We start from the raw sequence: 18,303 nt of genomic DNA, 5'->3' as shown, positions 1-18,303 counted from the left end.
TACCGCCACCCGACAACTACAAGGGAGTCTAGTGCTTCTTGGGACACACTGGATACTATCGACGATTTGTGCTAAATTATGCATTAATAGCTAGACCTTTGTACAAGCTATTGATAGTGTTTGAGTGGACGGAGGAATGCCAGCACGCATATGAAGAATTGAAAAAGGCTCTTACGACTGCAATAATCTTGCGAGCCCCAGACTGGAACGTAACATTCCATGTGCACATAGACACCTCTAAGTTTGCTATTGGAGCCGTGCTATGCCAGCCTGGTGAGCATAACTTGGACTACCCGGTGAGTTTTGCCAGCAGGCAGCTCACAGAAACTGAGATGAACTATTCCACGACAGAAAGGGAAGGGTTGGCCATGGTATTTGCGGTAAAGAAATTTAGGCATTACCTGTTGGCCACTCCCTTTGTCTTCTTCGTTGACCATCAAGCCCTATTGTATCTTGTGAACAAACCTTGCGCTACGGGGCGCATAGCTAGATGGTTACTCCTTTTACTGGAGTTTGACTTCTCTGTGGTTGTACGCAAAGGAAAGTAGCATTACATGGCTGACCACATGTCTCGCATACCCACAGGAGAAGCCGCTGGACAAGGCGTGCCTAATGATTTACCGGACGCCCATCTTTTTAACTTGTCTAGTGAACGAGAATTGTTTAGAGCGGATCTGACGCCATATTGGGGCCGATGACATAGTGCAAGTGCTAGAAAATGGACTACTAGAGCGACCCATTGAGAAGGCTATACTGAAGAGATTTATCCTGAAAATTCAGCCCTACCAACTGATAGTAGTTGGCCAAATCTACAGGATCGGACAAGATGGTTTATTGCACAGATGTGTGTGTGAGCACGAGATGCACAAGGCATTAAATGAAACACATGGCGGAATCGCCGGCGGGCATTTTAGTGGGGACACAACAGCCCGAAAGGTGCTACAATCCTAGCTATGGTGGTCCACCCTATTCTGCGATGCACCTAAATTTGTAAAGCACTGCGATGAGTGCCAAAGGACCAAAGTGCATGTGCGAAAGGATAGGATGGAGATGACCCCTATCATAGCCCGACAACCCTTTGAAAAATGGGGCATCAATTTTATTGGGCCTGTGAGTCCTGCAGCACAATATTCCCAAGCTTGATACATCATAGTGGCAACCGACTATTTAACGAAATGGGCAGAGGCACGAGCCACGAGGAAGAACGATGCTAGGACCACTGCAAAGTTCTTGTGGGAGCAGGTCATTTCACCGTTCGGTTGTCCAATCGAACTTGTAAGCGACCAAGGTACATACTTCATTAATGAAGTGATTGCCCACTTGCTCTCTACCTTCCTAATAATTCATCAGAAGTCCTCTCCTTATTACCCTCAAGCTAATGGCCAAGCCGAATCCACAAACAAAATTCTAGTCAATGTGCTTATAAAAGTTGTATCTACTTCGAGAAGTGACTGGGATAACAAGCTAATGGCGGCCTTGTGGGCCTATCGCACAGCTTATAAACGGCTATAGGACAGACGCCCTTTAGGCTGACTTACAGAACTGAAGCCATTCTGCCCGTAGAGTTCTTCATCCCTAGTTTGAGGCTAGCAGTCCAGGAACGTTGGGAGGGAAGAGAGACTTGGACTAACCGCTTAGTAGAACTTGAGCGCTTAACGAAGACCAGACTCCTCGTTACTCACTCTGTGATTTGTGAAAAGGCTCGATGAAAGATGTGGTTTAACAAGCATGTCACGCAGCGAGACTTCAAACAAGGGGACCTTGTTCTGCTGTACTCGGTAAAAGGACATAAACAGAAGATGAAGTTTCGGGGGCTAAGGCCTTTCAGGGTACACGTAATCGGGAGGACCGAAAATGTCGAGTTGGAGACACTTGACACTGAGGGAATATGCTTTTTTAATGGTAGCCGCATGAAGAAGTAGTATCCTCCTTCACATCCGTTACACGAGCCACCCATGCTAGAACCCCCACTGAACGTTCGCATGGCCACTGTAACTGACCTGACAGATCAGGACGAAGAAGTAGTGGCATCGGCATACCTGCAGATCACAGTTGCACAGCAGGAGCGGTGTATTCTTTCAACGCCTTGATTGATGAAGGTGCTGACTGCAACATCCTAACACATGACCATTGGACATGCATTGGTCAACCGCAACTACAGCCCACTAATGCTCAACTCACCCCATTTGGGGGTACCGCTTACCCACTCCTAGGGAAATGCAAGGTGGTCGTTTCCATCGAGTCTGAAAGTTTACCGGCCTTCTTCCATGTGTTGCTTGACACACTGGTAATGTATCACTATTAGGTCACACTTTCAAGAAACAAACCAACTGTAATGTGGATTACAACCTAAATCACATACATCTTGCCATCGGCAATGTGCGCATAGTGACAACTTTCAGCAAGGGCTGCCTTAACTCCCCCACTTTTACGAAGCCCCCGATAGAAACCCCTACGACCATGCTTCAGCCCAAGACTAAACAGAAGGAAACTATGGCCTCGTGCCAAATTCTCAACCCCAGACTTACGCCCACCAAGAGCGCTCACAAGGCCAAAGAGCCCAAGTTTCTATGGGTGCCGAAACGGCAAAAACCACATCTGAGTAAAACACCCAAGTGTGATCCTAAACGTCCAAATTATCAACCTTCCCGACCCAAGAGGCAGTCTAGGCGCTATCGATGTAGACGCACAACCACGCAGCGCTGGATTCCCAAAGACCTCTTTCGGGCACAAGGATACCACGAGGGTAATCCCTGGATTTGGGTGCCTAAAAAGGGCCAGCTAAGAAGCTCATCTACAAGCAATCTCACCCTAACCAGAGCACAAATGGCGCCTAGAACAGAGTTAACAGGCCAGGGCCAACGATGGCTAGCAAGCCTCAGCTCGTCTATCAACCAAAGCAAATGCCCCAGGCCTTAAACCTACCTAATCCTAAGAACTTACAAACCACGATGACTGCCCGCTCAGAACCGAGTACAACCCCCATGCCTCTAGAGCTTCCTACAGCGTCTCAAAGTGTTTCCCATTGCGAGGACCGAACCATGACACCAATGAGAAAGTCACAACTATCTAGTCCAGTTGCACCAAAACCACCAGCGGGTCTTAAACCCTCCTACGCAATACGATCTTTCCTCTCTTTGGCTAAGGACCTTGCCGCAACTTCTGGGGATGATTTAATAACCTGCATTAAAATGTTAGATGAAACTTTCACTACATTTTCAAGAAGCTACGAGAGGCTAGACCTAGGTCTTCTTGACGAAACGCTTGCTTTGGATGTTCGTGCGTTACCATGCACTTAGCAGGAATACGAACTTATGACCACTAAAGTTCCCAAAATTGCTGCCGAACTAATAGCAAACATTGAAATCTCGACGGATCAGGCTACACTCAAAAGGCTTATCACTTCTTATCATAAGTCTCCGCATTCTGCTCCTGAACAGGAGCTGCAAGAGCTCACGCAGATGGCAAGCTCACCTTCCCCATTCTTGCAGCAGTGGTTTACGCTAAGGATCCAATGGGAGAAAAAAGGTTGTCACATAATGACCAATGCTGAGCAATGCAGGGCAATCAAAACTATCGAATATGACCCCACGTACGTGGCACCTATCTCATTTAGGGTCTTGGCCATCACCCATGATCAGCATTTGGACGACCATGTGCTCACCCACCCCTACATTGACCAACTCCTCACCCAAGAGGAATTACATGTTGCCAGTCACCTCAGTACCGGAGATCTCTTCCACAACGTTTTGACCTACATTTCCCAAGTTTCTATCCAACCATCCACTCTGGATAGTCATGCCCAACTCGAATACAATCCAAACTTCTATGATTGGCTATTGGCTAGGTAAGTCAACCCACGTGAACAAGTGCTTACCTCGCTCTTCCTGTACTAATCCTAGGAAGGATTCTTTGAAAGATTCCTGATGGAGGGGGGAGCAAGGTGACCAAGAGCAGAGCAAATATGAAAAGTTATGTTATCTAGCTAGCAAATTGTTATAATTAAGAAAGTTTCTATGGAAGAATATTGCAAAATAAAACAATAGCAATGGTCAAGCCTCTAAGCAAGTGTGCCCACTTTAAGCCCACCTATTTTTCTCTCAAACTTAGTTCTAATTAGAAATGCGCGGATTGTTAGGCACTAAATGTTGGCATGGTGTGTTGACAGGTCACCGCCATGGCAGGACAGGACAAAGGAGGCAAACTACCATTCTCAGAAGAGGAAATAACCAAATTCGGCATCGCCATCGAGACGCACGGATTCAGTCACTTCACTTTCAAGCACACACTGAATCTGGACGAAGCCATCATGGAGGAACCCGCGATCAAAGACTTAATGGACATATGTCATCTCCACAAGTACGTGGAAAAGGTGGGGTAGGCGATGGATTACAGTATGTGCGCGAATTTCCTGAGGAATTTCGACAAAAATAGGAACTGTAGCACCATCACAGTAAGGACAGGGGAGCAAGAAAGGAGAATCGAAGTGCCCCTCAATGCAATGATCATAGAAAAGGCCCTGGAGCTTGTGCCAAAGAAAGAGAGAAGTCCGAGGCGAGACGTTTACACCATGCTGGGGGTCAAGAAAGAAGCAGTGCGTACTGTGGATGGAATCAGCTTGGTTGACATCCCGGACCCGGCGGTGAAACTACAAGCAAAAATGATCCATACCCTCTTCTTGGGCCAGCGTTATAATGTGTTGATGAACAGGATCGGGGTCCCACTGTTGGAAAGCATAGTAGCAGGAACCCCTGGAGAAATAGACTGGAATGGATTCGTACAGAAGACCATTAAAAGTTCGGCTTCCCTCCTCACTCTGGCGGAAGCACCAGCAGAAAGAGAGTCCCCTGCCTCAACAGTGCGCTCTGCAAGGAAGAAACCTGCATCGAAAGTGGCTACAATCAAATACGGGGGCATCCTGACAACCATCATAGACAAAGCAATAAAGAATGAGGGCATCATGGAGGAGGAAGCGGTGCATCAAAGCTCAGCTCACCACTGCGGAGGGAAATCGAGCGAAGGAACAGTAAGTGACAAGGGACAGTAGGAAGTGCCGCCTCCACGAGCAACCAAACCCGTAGAACAAAGCAAAAGTGATAGGAGACAGAATGAGAAAAAAGAGAAATTAAGTAAGGAAGAAGGGGCTGACATCAAAAAAGATAAGAAAGAGTCTCGAAGGGCCGAGGAAGAAAGGAGGAAGAAAGAGGAGGAGGAGCTCACCAGAATAGGAGAGGAGTCAAAGAAGGCAGAAGAGAACAGGAAAAGGAGGGCAGAGGATAGGAGGTATAGGCCCCACAGCCTATATTGTGGTACTCTACTAGAGATAGATGTTAGCTTGATTGGTTTGCACCCTTGGCGGATTATGTTATGGTGACAAATATTGGTGAGCCTCTTACCTATGATGGGGCCATGCACAAAGGTGATAGTCACTCTTGGAAAAGGCCCATATAGATAGAGTATGACTCACTATAGAAAAATAATACATGGGATTTGTTTCATTTTCCTAGTGAAAAACATGCTTTTCCATGCAAATGGGTATACAAGTTGAAGAGTGCTCCTGGATACCCCAGGGGGGGTGAGTTTATAAGGCCACATTGATTGCTAAGGATTTAAGTAAGAGCATGGCATTGACTTGATGAAGTCCTATTTCCTGTAGTCAAGATGACTATCCTACGCTTTGGTTGCATAATTAGATTTGGACCTTTATCAAATAGATGTGAAGGTGGCTTTTTTACATGGGGACCTTCATGATAAGATTTATATCCAGTAGCCTAAGGGCTTTCAAAAAAAAGGAAAGGAATATCTAGTGTGCAAGTTGAGAAAGAGCCTTTATGATCTTAAGAAATCACTTGGGAATGGTACCACAAGTTTGATACTTTCATACATTCACATAGATATAACCATAGTGATAGGAATATGTGTTTGTATACAAGGAAGGCCCATGATGACAACCTTATGATTTTACTACTCTATGTGGATGATATATTGATTGTTGGGAGTGCTCATGATAAGTTGGATGCCTTGAAAGGTCTACTCAAGAAGAGCTTTCAGATAAAGGACATGGGACAAGTCTCACATATTCTTGGGATGCACATCATGTGTGATCGCTGTAGGGGACTCCTTGTCATAGAAGGAGTATATCTAGAAGGTCCTTGAGCGGTTTTATGTACACAATATTAAGCCTATTGGGGTTGCCTTTACCTTCTCATGTGAAGGTTAGTCAAATCAATCATTCATAGTTTAATGAGTAGAAGGCTGAGATAGCCAAGATCCCTTATGCATCCAGAGTGGACAATTTGATGTATGCTATGATAGCCACTCGTCTTGACATAGAATTATGGCATGCTATATGGCTACACTTGGCAAGTGGCATTGGGATTCCATAAAGGGTATCATGAGGTAACTTAAGGGCACTACAAACATGTATATATGTTATGGTGGCTAGGATATAGGAGTCATGGGGTACACTAACTTTGATTATGTAGGACATGTAGACAATAGGAAGTCCACCTTTGGCTATCTCTTTACCTTTTCTTGAAGTACTATTTCTTGCATGTCTAGGGTATAAAAATACACAACCCTATACATTACATAGGTAGAGTATGTTGTAGCCACCACCATTGAGGCTTGCAAAGGAGCATTTCTAGTTATAGGAGATCTCGTGGCATACTTTGGTATTACCAAGGTCTCCTTCTAACTAGAGAGCCTAGTAATACCAAGGTCTAGTGGGAAGACCTTGGTATTATTGATGTGGTCCCTACAGTGTGTTGGAATATTATGAGTGCTATTCAATTGGCCAAGAATCTGGTCTTCCATGTGAAGACAGAGCATATTGAGCTACATTACCACTTTATCCAAAAGGTCTTTGAGGACAACTCCATTGAGCTTGTTAAGATCTCAATTGACCAAAATCCTACTAATCTGCTCATTAAAAGTCTCTTAGTGGAATATTTTTCCTTCCTTAGGAAGTTAATGGGTATTGGATGAGATGACATCTTTCCTTATCATGTTATACTTTATGTACATTTGTACTTTGTCACTTTTTTCGTGTTCTCTCTTCACTAGGGGTATATTTGTAGTTAAGTGGGAGATTATTGGGGATAAAGTCGCCTATGCCTAACTGCCCATGTATCCATTACACTAACAATATCTACACACGTGTACATTGTAGGTGGCAAGCACCCATTGCTATCACTTCATTATTTATTCATTTAGTGACTATTGTGAATAAGGGAAGGTAGATAACACTATGATTGTTAGAGTTCCCACATATGATGTCTCTCTCTCTCTCTCGCTCTCTTGCTCCATCCACCTTAGCTCTTGCTTCTACATGTATACTTCCACTTAGGCTCTACACACACACACACACACACATAGTGTGTGTGTGTGTGTTAGACTTTATCTCCAATTTTATACTATTTGTGTATTCTATTATTGTCATACCATCCTTTTTGTTGAGACGAAGCCATATCTAAGTTTTAACAAATTTCCATTCTCAATCAAAGTATACTCAAGAATTCACATGTAGCTTGGGCTACCTTTGAAAATATATTTTCGATAAATAGAAAGGTAGGTAATATTTAAGTCAAGAAAGGGATAAGTACTTTGATGATGATTGCCTAGTTTCATATACTTAGGGTGACATTAATAATGAAAAGTCATGGGCATTTTTTGTCACTTTAGTATATATACAAAAGCTGTCAAGATTGTGGGAGAGAAGGAAGGAGTCTCGCTTGAAACTTTCTTGCTTGCACAATGGGGGAAGACACACAAGGGTGGAGGCTGAAAACAGTTTTCCTCTTCTTAGTTGTGTAAGCCAAAAGAACTCTAGTACAAAGAAATAGAAGAACCCTATGTATGGGTCTCAAACCAAACTCAACTAACTAAGGTGGCATACTAACTGAGCCATGAACTAGAGTAGATAAGGATAGCTATCATGTAGCTATTATTCATCGGCGGTGTACCAACCGCGTCTGCAACTGACAAGTCGGTGACATAAGTACTCAACGGTCACCCTGGCGTATCACGAGTGGAGCTCGATATCTGAACACTCCCCCTCGAGCTCAATCCCAATTCTTGCACACCAAGCAGGTCTCTGAACTTGCGCAGCTTCTCTGCGCCCAATGCCTTCGTGAATATGTCAGCTACCTGATCCTCTGTGCTGACATAAACTAGATCAATAAGACCTAGTAAAACCCTCTCTCGCACATAGTGATAATGCACCTCAATGTGCTTTGTTCTAGCATGATAGACTGGGTTATTTGCCAAGTGTATACTACTCATGTTGTCACAATAAATGACAACTGGCCCATCTGTAGACTGATGCATATCATAAAGTAGCTTATGCAACCAAGCTACCTCACATGCAGCCATTGCTGCACCCCTGTACTCCGCCTCTGTGCTCGACAAGGCAACTGTAGACTGTTTCTTGCTGCTCCAAGTGACTGCAGCACTACCGAAAGAGAACACATATCCACTGGTAGATTGTCTATCAGAAATGCTACCAGCCCAATCAGCATCAGTGTATCCATGCAACTGTATCTGAACCCCAGTCTCATAAAATAGTCCATACTGCAATGTGGACTTCACATACCTGAGTATGCGTCTAGCCGCATCCAAATGCGGTTTCCTTGGAGCCTGCATAAACTGACTTACCAATCCAACAACATAGCTCAAATCTGGCCTGGTAATAGTCATATAAATCAAACTTCCTACTATGCGTCTGTACATACTAGGGTCTTCCAGAAGCTCACTTGTATCTGTGCTCAGCTTCACATTTTGCTCCAAAGGAACTGAAATAGGCTTACAGCCTGTCATCCCATATTTGGACAGCATGTCCAATCCATACTGCCTCTGCAAGAGTTGTATCCCACTTGGTGATCTAATCACCTCAATGCCCAAGAAATAACGCAGCTCTCCCAAATCCTTCATCTCAAACTTCTGCTTCAATAGCATTTTCACATGAAGGATATCTTCATCACTGTCACCTGTCATAATCAAATCATCAACATAAATGACAAGTAGCATAATACCTTTTTCTGTTTTTCTCACATAAAGTGAAAAATCTGCCTTGGAAATCTGAAAGCCAATAGTGACAAGATACTGTCCTATCTTGTCAGACCATGCTCTAGGTGCTTGCTTCAAGCCATACAAAGCTTTCTTCAACCTGCAAACAAACTCAGGATGAACATCATGCACATAACCTGGTGGCTGCTCCATATAGACCTCTTCTTGCAAATCACCATGCAAGAAGGCATTCTTTACATCCATCTGATGTAAAGACCATCCCTTTGATGCAGCCATAGCAATGACTGCTCTTACGGTTGCCATCCTTGCAACCGGACTGAATGTTTCTTCATAGTCAATGCCATATGTTTGTACATACCCCTTGACTACTAATCTTGCCTTGTATCTGTTCACAGAACCATCTGCATTGTGCTTCACCTTATAAACCCACTTACAGCCAATTGCATTCTTACCTTTAGGCAAAGGTACCAATTCCCATGTATCATTTGCTTCCAAGGCATCCATTTCTTCATCCATGGCTTTCTCCCATTTTTCTTTTCCTATGGCTTGCTCAAAAGATGTGGGTTCTGGTTCCTGTATCACTTTGACCATATATGCATAGTGAATAGCTGTAAATCCATCATATTTCAGCCTATCCACAGGATACCTAGCTCTGGTAGACCTGCGCAAAGTAGGTTCACTCCCATGTGCTCTCAAAACATCCCTGGTCTTCCTTACTCCAGGTGTAACAATAGAAGGAATACCCAACTCATCATCAATGCTCTAATCTGAGCCACTGGATTCACCATCCACATAAGAGTGACCTGCATTCACATCAAACATGGGCTGATCAACCTTCTCTTTTCCTTTTCGTGATACCTGCATACCACTATCTGCATTGCTTTGAGAAGATTCTCCTGATCTCAATCTGCCTGTCCATGGCGAAGAATGTGAACCACTGCTAGAGGACGCTCCAGGTCCACTAATATTTTGTGACTGCTGCTGCGAATTCTGTGCAGCATTACCATTTTGTCCATCTACATCATCAATCACATTTACTGGTTTATACCAGCTACTCATCTCATCAAAAACAACATCTCTGCTCACTGTAAACTTACGAGTAGAAGGGTTATAGCATCTATACCCTTTTTGCTGCAGAGAGTAACCAATAAAGATGCACTTCTCAGCTTTTGGATCCAACTTGGATCTCAGCTCATCTGGCACATGTACATAGGCAATGCAACCAAAAATTTTCAAATGAGAAATATCTGGTTTCCTACCAGTATACCTCTCCTCTGGAGTCATTCCATGTATTGCTGCAGTGGGAGTCCTGTTCATTATGTAGACTGCTGTAGCAACTGCTTCAGCCCAATAAAAATCTAGCAGGTCTTTTTCATTAAGCATGGCACGAGATACCTCTCCAATATGCCTGTTTTTTCTTTCTGCAATTCCATTTTGCTGTGGGGTATGATTGCATGAATATTGCTGCTTTATGCCATGCTCCTGCAGGAACCTTGCAAACTCATTTGAGAGGTACTCTCCCCCTCCATTTGACCTTAGGCATTTTACTTGCAGGCCTGTTTCTTTTTCAACCATAGCTTTAAGAGTTTTGAAATGCCCAAAAACTTCACTTTTCTTTTTCATAAAATACACCCAAACTTTTCTGCTGTAGTCATCAATAAAACTAACAAAATAATGACAGCCTCCAAGAGATGCAGCTTTAGTTGTCCACACATCAGAGTGGATTAATTCCAATGGCTTCTCACTCTCTTGAACATGTCTAGGAAATGGTTTCCTTGCCTGTTTTCCAAACTGACAGGCTTCACATACCTTATGCATTTCTGCAACCTTGAATTTCGGCAAACCTGCAACAATATTTTGGGCCTGCATTGATTTAAGTCGCTGAACATTAACATGACCAATGCATTTATGCCAGATATCAATATCTGCAACTACACCGGTCCCATGTGCAAACATTGCTGCACTCAATTCAGACATGTCTGCATCCAATGTAAACATTCTGCCCTTCTTCTTTCCTTTTGCTATCAAGCGACCTTTATTTTTCATATCCTCAACAAAGCATCCATGAGGATTAAATCTGACCTGCAAGCCCTGCTCAACCATTTGACCAACAGAAACTAGATTCTTGGTGATATTCGGGACATGAAATACATCGGACAGGTATTTCTTTTTCCCATCCTGCATAGACAAGGGAATTTTTCCAATCTGCACAATAGGATGTGCAGTATCATCACCACTCTCCACAAATCCTGGTTTTTCCATTTTCCTTGCATCCTCCATCCATTCTGCATGACCTGTCATGTGGTTTGATGCACCTGAGTCAACATACCATACATCATTGCTTTCTTCTGCACTTGTCACAGAATTGTTCATGTGCTGCACCATGAACAAATGCTCATTTCTGTCATCACCCTGTCTGCTAGAAGATGCATAATTCCCTTGTTGCAGTTTTCCATTCATGATGTCATTCTGCTTTTTATAGCAGTCTTTAGCCATATGACCCATTTTACCACAGTAGTAGCATTCAACATTACTGTTTGCATTTTGACCTCTTTGCCATCCACCACGACCTCTTTGGCTCCCCCTGCCTCTAGAGTTACCACGTCCTCCTCCATAGGACTGGTTTTCTTGAGTTTGCTGCATATTCTGATTTCTGCCACGGCCTCCAAATCGGCCTCCTCTACCTCTGCCTCTACCTCTTCCAGCATTTGAGTAGAAGACAGCTTCTTTTGAAGTTCCTCCTGAAGAAGATGCACCACCATTTCTCTGCTCCTCAGAAATTAGAAGAGCAATCAACTCCTCAAAATCAGGAAATCTTTCACGAACTGAAATGGATGTCCGAAACTGTGCATAATCCTTTCCTAGACCATTCAAGGTCACAGAAACTAAATCATCATCTTCCACTGGCGACCCAATGGAAGCAAGTGCATCTGCAATCTTGTTCACCTTCATGTGGTAGTCATTGATGCTCATATTTTCTCTTTGCACATTGTGCAACTCTTGCTTGAGCTGCATTTTCCTGGCTTGCGTATTTGTGCTATACATCTTTGACAGAGTATCCCATGCCTCCTTTGGCGTACTTGCATCCTGAATATGCACAATCATAGAGTCTGAAATGCTGATAGACAGCCAGTACATGACTTTTCTGGCTCTCTCATGCCATGCTTTGAATGCCTGCATTTGCTGTTGATTGGGAACATCAGGAAGAACTGGTTCTTCTTCATTTCCTGCAACAAATTCCCAATATCCTTTTCCCATAAGGAAATTCGTCATTCTAAACTTCCATGCTTGGAAGTTGTTCTTGTCAAGCTTTTCAGTGACAATCTGTAAAAGAGAATCAGACGCCATTATAGAATACTGCAAAAAATTCTGTCACTGCAAAAAACACAGCTTCACCCTCACAAAGGCAAATCTGCAAAACTGGCGAAAGTGGTATTTGGCCACACAGTCACTTCCTGGTGACGATTTTGCATAAACAGGAACCAAGGATGATTCTGAAACTCCCAATGTCTCTGCGCACAAGCATACGATGCAATTTCTACAGTAACTTTTCACCGACCTGTAGAATAGTGGCTGCACAGCATAAAACTGAGCCTTTTCCTGAGTGCGTGCAGAAAACTTCCGTCTGCAAAACAGGCCCCGAAATGGCCTCAAATCAAAAAAACAAGGTCGCCCAGGGCTAAAGCCCTATCCCGCAGCATATACTGCCCTCTTGCTTCACCGCGAAGGGCGTCTCAACCTGAGACAATGCACTCCTGCAATTTCCGGCTGTGCTACCTGCAGAGATCTGCTCCCAAAACAGAAAATGAAAGCAACACTGCTCCTCTTACCAGACCACCGCGAGCTTGGCTTGCTTTCTTGAGCTCCTTACCACAAACAAGGCTCTGATACCATGTCAAGATTGTGGGAGAGAAGGAAGGAGTCTCGCTTGAAACTTTCTTGCTTGCATAATGGGGGAAGACACACAAGGGTGGAGGCTGAAAACAGTTTTCCTCTTTTTAGTTGTGTAAGCCAAAAGAACTCTAGTACAAAGAAATAGAAGAACCCTATGTATGGGTCTCAAACCAAACTCAACTAACTAAGGTGGCATACTAACTGAGCCACGAACTAGAGTAGATAAGGATAGCTATCATGTAGCTATTATTCATCGGCGGTGTACCAACCGCGTCTGCAACTGACAAGTCGGTGACATAAGTACTCAACGGTCACCCTGGCGTATCACGAGTGGAGCTCGATATCTCAACAAAAGCTAATTTTGTGATTTTGATGAGTTGATCTCTCTCATAATTATTAAAGAGATCAACACACAGGATGAATCTTAAAAAGGAAGCAATGAATAGGTCCAAATGTTCTACTCAAGTTTAAGAAGGAGACATGATAGGCCCTCTTCAAGTGGCCATGGTATGGGACACGTTGGTGGTAATCAAGAAAATAGATTGAGGTCAACACTTTCCTAATTTACAAATTGCAAGAGACTTGGTAACCCTAGAGATATGGAGATCTTTAAAGGAAGAGGTGGATGATAAAAAAAGGTTCTAGTAACTCTGATGAGCCTATTACTATTATGGAAAAACATGTCATATTACAAGAAATATGATACCGTAAGTGAAAAATTGTAGCAAGGAAATCGTGCATCATCATCAAGGTAAAATGCTGATAAAAATTAAGTGCATGTTTGTCAAACAATATATAATGAATGTTGTTATATGAAAGAAAATAGGTGATGATGTTTGATATGTGGACTTTAGCGCATTAGACTATATGACTAGCCATATTGAGTGCTTTGGAGAGATGTAGAAGTTAGGGAGTCTAAGTTTTTTAGAAATGTGATGATTCATGCCACCTAATCTTACATATTGGAAACTTTTGTTATCACTATATGATGGTGAGACAAAATGTTTGTCTAATATATTATGTGTGCCATCCATTAGAAAGAAGTTAGTGTTTGCTAATTAGATGGTAGAGCAACTGCTAAAGTTATATTTAATGCAAAAGCTTGTTTTGTGGAGGACTTCAATAATAAGTCTAACTTAATTACCAAAGAAAGAAGAGTTAGCTACATGTTTCCTTTGGATGTCGTTATTCCTACCATTGATCATAATATATATGCTAAATACAATGGTATAGTTTTTTTATATTAAAATTTGACACAAATATATTGGCAATGCAAATATATAAAGACAAAAGTCAATGCTTTCAAAAGGGTTGGTTTCATGTTTGTTTGTTTTTAAAGTTATAGAATTGCATAAAATTGTTGAGATGACAAGCTCAACACATGCGGACATTAATGATGGACCGCCTGGTTAAATGGGTCCACACGTCTACACTTAGCACCTCGGTGGTCATTTTGATTCTCACATGGCCACTGACTCATTACTTATTATATTCAAGTTGTTACACCTATTTACAGTTGGCATAGTTATAGCGCCAGTCGACTAGTGTAGTCGGTTATGCATTGTTTGACTTGGTAGGCCACTTTCCTTTATGTTGTATCTTATCTATGCTTTGTGTATATTGTAAAGTGTGTGAAGAAGAAGAAGAAACTAGCAAGAAAAACTTTTGGTCTCCATCTCTCTTCTTGTCTCTTGAGTGAACTTCTCCTTGTGCATTCTGTGTGTGTTCGACGCACATCTTGAGCAAGTCTCTCCACCACGCAATTCGTGACATGGTATCAGAGTTGTACCACTGATTGAGGCTGGTTTTGAAAGCAAAAGCAAAGGAGAGGAGCCAAGGATTCGTGCAAGCAAGAAACGGGTAAGAAGCTCTTACATTCTCTACTTCTTCTCTTGAACAGTGCCTATGGAGGCACCGAAAGCAGGGCAGAGCAAAAATCTCAGATTGCAGTGAGATTTGGTATGCGCGAAGAGCGCTATTTTGGCCATCCAAGGTCATTTTAGGCCCCATTTTAGACTCGCAATAGTTGCGGACAGCAGTTCAAGATATCCTGCAATTTCACATGTATCTGCCATATACAGGTGCATAGGTTACAGATTTCAGATGTGTAAGTTCAAAGGTGTTTACCAGCGAATAAACACAAGGTTTAATTACAAACTGGTTGCAAATTTCATGTATTGTTGAGTAGTCAGTGAAAAATGCTATCTGGTGTATTGTTATGCACTACAGGTCGAGGGTTGCAGAAGATTTGCTTGATGTTTGGTATTAGTTTTGTGATAATGGCAGAGAACAGTGGAAACCCCATCATTGAGAAGCTCGACAAGAACAACTACCTTTCATGGAAGTTCCATGTCACGAACTTCCTTATTGGAAAAGGCCTCTAGGAGTTTGTTTTAGGTGAAGAAAAGGAGCCAGAGATGAGTGATCCTCCAACTACAGAAGAGACAAAGGCATGGAAGAAATGGAATGCAAAAGACAAAAAGGTCATGTATTGGCTGTCTGCAATAATTGACAATAATATACTGGGACATATTAGAAATATAGAGAATTCATATGCAGCTTGGACCACACTTGAAAGTATGTTTTCCGTAAATACAAAGGCACAAAAGATTTCAATGAGTTGGTCTCCCTTATGATCACTAAAGAGATCAACATGTAGAGTGAGACATCTAAAAAAGTGGTGAACAAGTCCAAGATTTCTACTCCAGTTCAAGAAGGGGACGTGGTAGGTCCTCTTCAAGAGACTGTGCTACAGGATGTGGTAGTGACAACCAGCAAAACAGATTCAATCAACAATTTAGTGATATGCAGGTTTCAAGAGTTCTGGTAACTTTAGAGGCAGGGAGAGCATTAGAGGAAGAGGTGGATGGCAGAACAGAGGTTCTAACAACTCTAGTATTGTGTGTCACTACTGTGGCAAAACATGTCATATTGCAGCCCAATGTTATGCTAAGAAAGATGATATTCACAGTGGTAAGTTGCAGCAATGAAACTATGCATCATCTTCACAACAGAATGAAGACAAAAATGAACATCTGTTTGTTATGTAGCATATGCTGAATGCTGTTACAAGAAAGGGAACACATGATGATGTTTGGTATGTTGATTCAGGTGCATCCAATCATATGACTAGCCATGCAGAATGGTTTGGAGAGATGCATGATTTGCAAAATATAGGTTATGTGCAGACGGGTGATGATTCATGCCACCCAATCTCACACATTGGAAAAGTTCCCTTGTCCTTGCATGATGGTAAGACAAAGAGTCTTTCAGATGTATTACATGTGCCATCTATTACAAAGACTTCAATGACAAGTGTAGGTTGGTTGCAAAGGGAAGTAGAGTTAGACGTATGTTTACTCTGGATGCTGGAATTCCTACTATGAATGCTGCTATGTATGCTAAAGGAAAAGGTATTGTTGAGATATTGAAATTTGGCACAAACGCATTGGACATGCAAATGTACAAAGGCTAAAATTAATGCAGTCCAAAGGGTTGGTTATAGGTTTTCCTACATTTAGAATTGCAGAATTTCATAAGGTATGCGAAGCATGTCAATTTGGTAAGCAGGCAAGACAACCCTTTTCACATGACAGAGATGTAAGCAGAAATTTCCTTGATGTTGTGCATACAGATATTTGGGGGCCTACACAAAATGTATCTCTTGGAGGCAGTTCATACTTTGTCACATTCATTGATGATCGTTCTAGAAAGCTGTGGGTATATTTTATGAAGAAAAATAGTGAAGCGTTTGAGCACTTTAGAACTTTCAAGGCTGTAGTTGAAAGAGAAACAGGCTTGAAAGTAAAGTGCTTGAGGTCAGATGGAGGGGAAAAGTACCTCTCAAATGAGTTCAGTGATTTTCTAAGGGCTCATGGGATAAAGAGACAGTTCACATGCAGGTATACCCCACAACAAAATGGGGTTGCAGAAAGGAAAAACATGCATATTGCAGAAGTTGCATGCGCCTTGATGGCTGAAAAGAATACACCTAAACATTTTTGGTCTGAGGCTATCCATAGTGCTATTTACATTATGAATAGAACTCCCACAACTGCAGTTCATGGAATGACTCCTGAAGAATGCTTTACTGGCAAGAAGCCTGATGTATCGCACTTGAAGGTATTTGGCTGTGTTGCATATGTTCATGTGCCAGATGAGCTACGGAGGAAGAAGCTTGATCCAAAGGCAGAAAAATGTGTCTTTATTGGATACTCTTTAGAGTAGAAAGGGTATCACTGTTATAACCATGTCACATGTAAGTTTAGAGTGAGCAGGGATGCCATCTTTTACGAAATGAATAGTTGGTATGCATCTAGTGGTGATGCATTGGATGATGATCATGATCATGACACTCATGTGCAGGTTGAAAGGCAAGAATCACGGACTCTTAGTGGACCAGAGACATCATATGGTAGTCCTTGGTCTGGGAGACTAAGGAATAGCTCTACATCTTCAGGTGCATCTAGTAGCACTACAGGTAAACACAAACGAAAGAATAAAGTGTCAAATGGCATTGATGCAGTTCTTAATGGAGACTCTAGTGGCTCAGAGAGCTTGGATGATGAGCTTGATATTCCTTCTGTCAGGACACCAGGTGTACAGAGAGCTCATAGTAATGTAAATGCTCCATTGAGTGATCCGGTGGTACGCAGATCTAGCAGGGTCAGATACCCTATTAAAAGATTTGATTTTGAAGGTTATGCAGCTCACCATTATGCTTATATGGTGAAACTAGTTGAGGATGTTGAGCCCACTTGTTTTGAGGATGCTGTTGGTCATATTCATTGGGATGCAACAATGGATAAGTGAAGGATGGATTTTAGGCCCCGGAACGTGCCTAAAAATAGAAGAAAAATGTGGAAATGCGAGGGAAAATGCTCGACCACGAAGGCAGCAACTCGACCTAGGACGATTTTAAGCGTCAAGTGCTTGACGGGCGCCCGTACGACACTCCGAGAATTTTCATAATTTTTCCATGCACCTATGCCAGTTAGTGGAGCTGCCGGTCAGTGCGGGATGTCGAGACGAGTTCATAGAAATTTTCAGAGGGACGATCGGGTTCTGTACGCGCAAGATGGCCCGAAACCGGCCGGGGTGCCCAAAGGGGGGCCCAATTTGGGAAATCCCAAGAGGTGGAAGGGAGGGGGGGTGACCTTTGGCACCCCCCCCCCCCCCCCCTCCAAAAATCGTGATTATGGGGGGGGGGGCGACAGCTGTTTTGGCAGCCGCCGAAAAAATCGCCCCCCCCCCCCCCCCCCCCAAATCATGAAGAGGCTTCAAGCATAAGCCATGAAGGAGATTATGCCAGGCTCCTGCCTCCAGTCTACGCTCCGCATCGCCTCCTCTTGCGCGCAAGATGGTGGCCTGGTTGGAGAGAGA

This window comes from Lygodium microphyllum, chromosome 7, assembly GCF_053477565.2.
Source record: "Lygodium microphyllum isolate KBCC chromosome 7, Lygodium_microphyllum_v1.1.10, whole genome shotgun sequence".
Lineage (NCBI taxonomy): Eukaryota > Viridiplantae > Streptophyta > Polypodiopsida > Schizaeales > Lygodiaceae > Lygodium > Lygodium microphyllum.
This window is presented reverse-complemented; position numbering follows the sequence as displayed.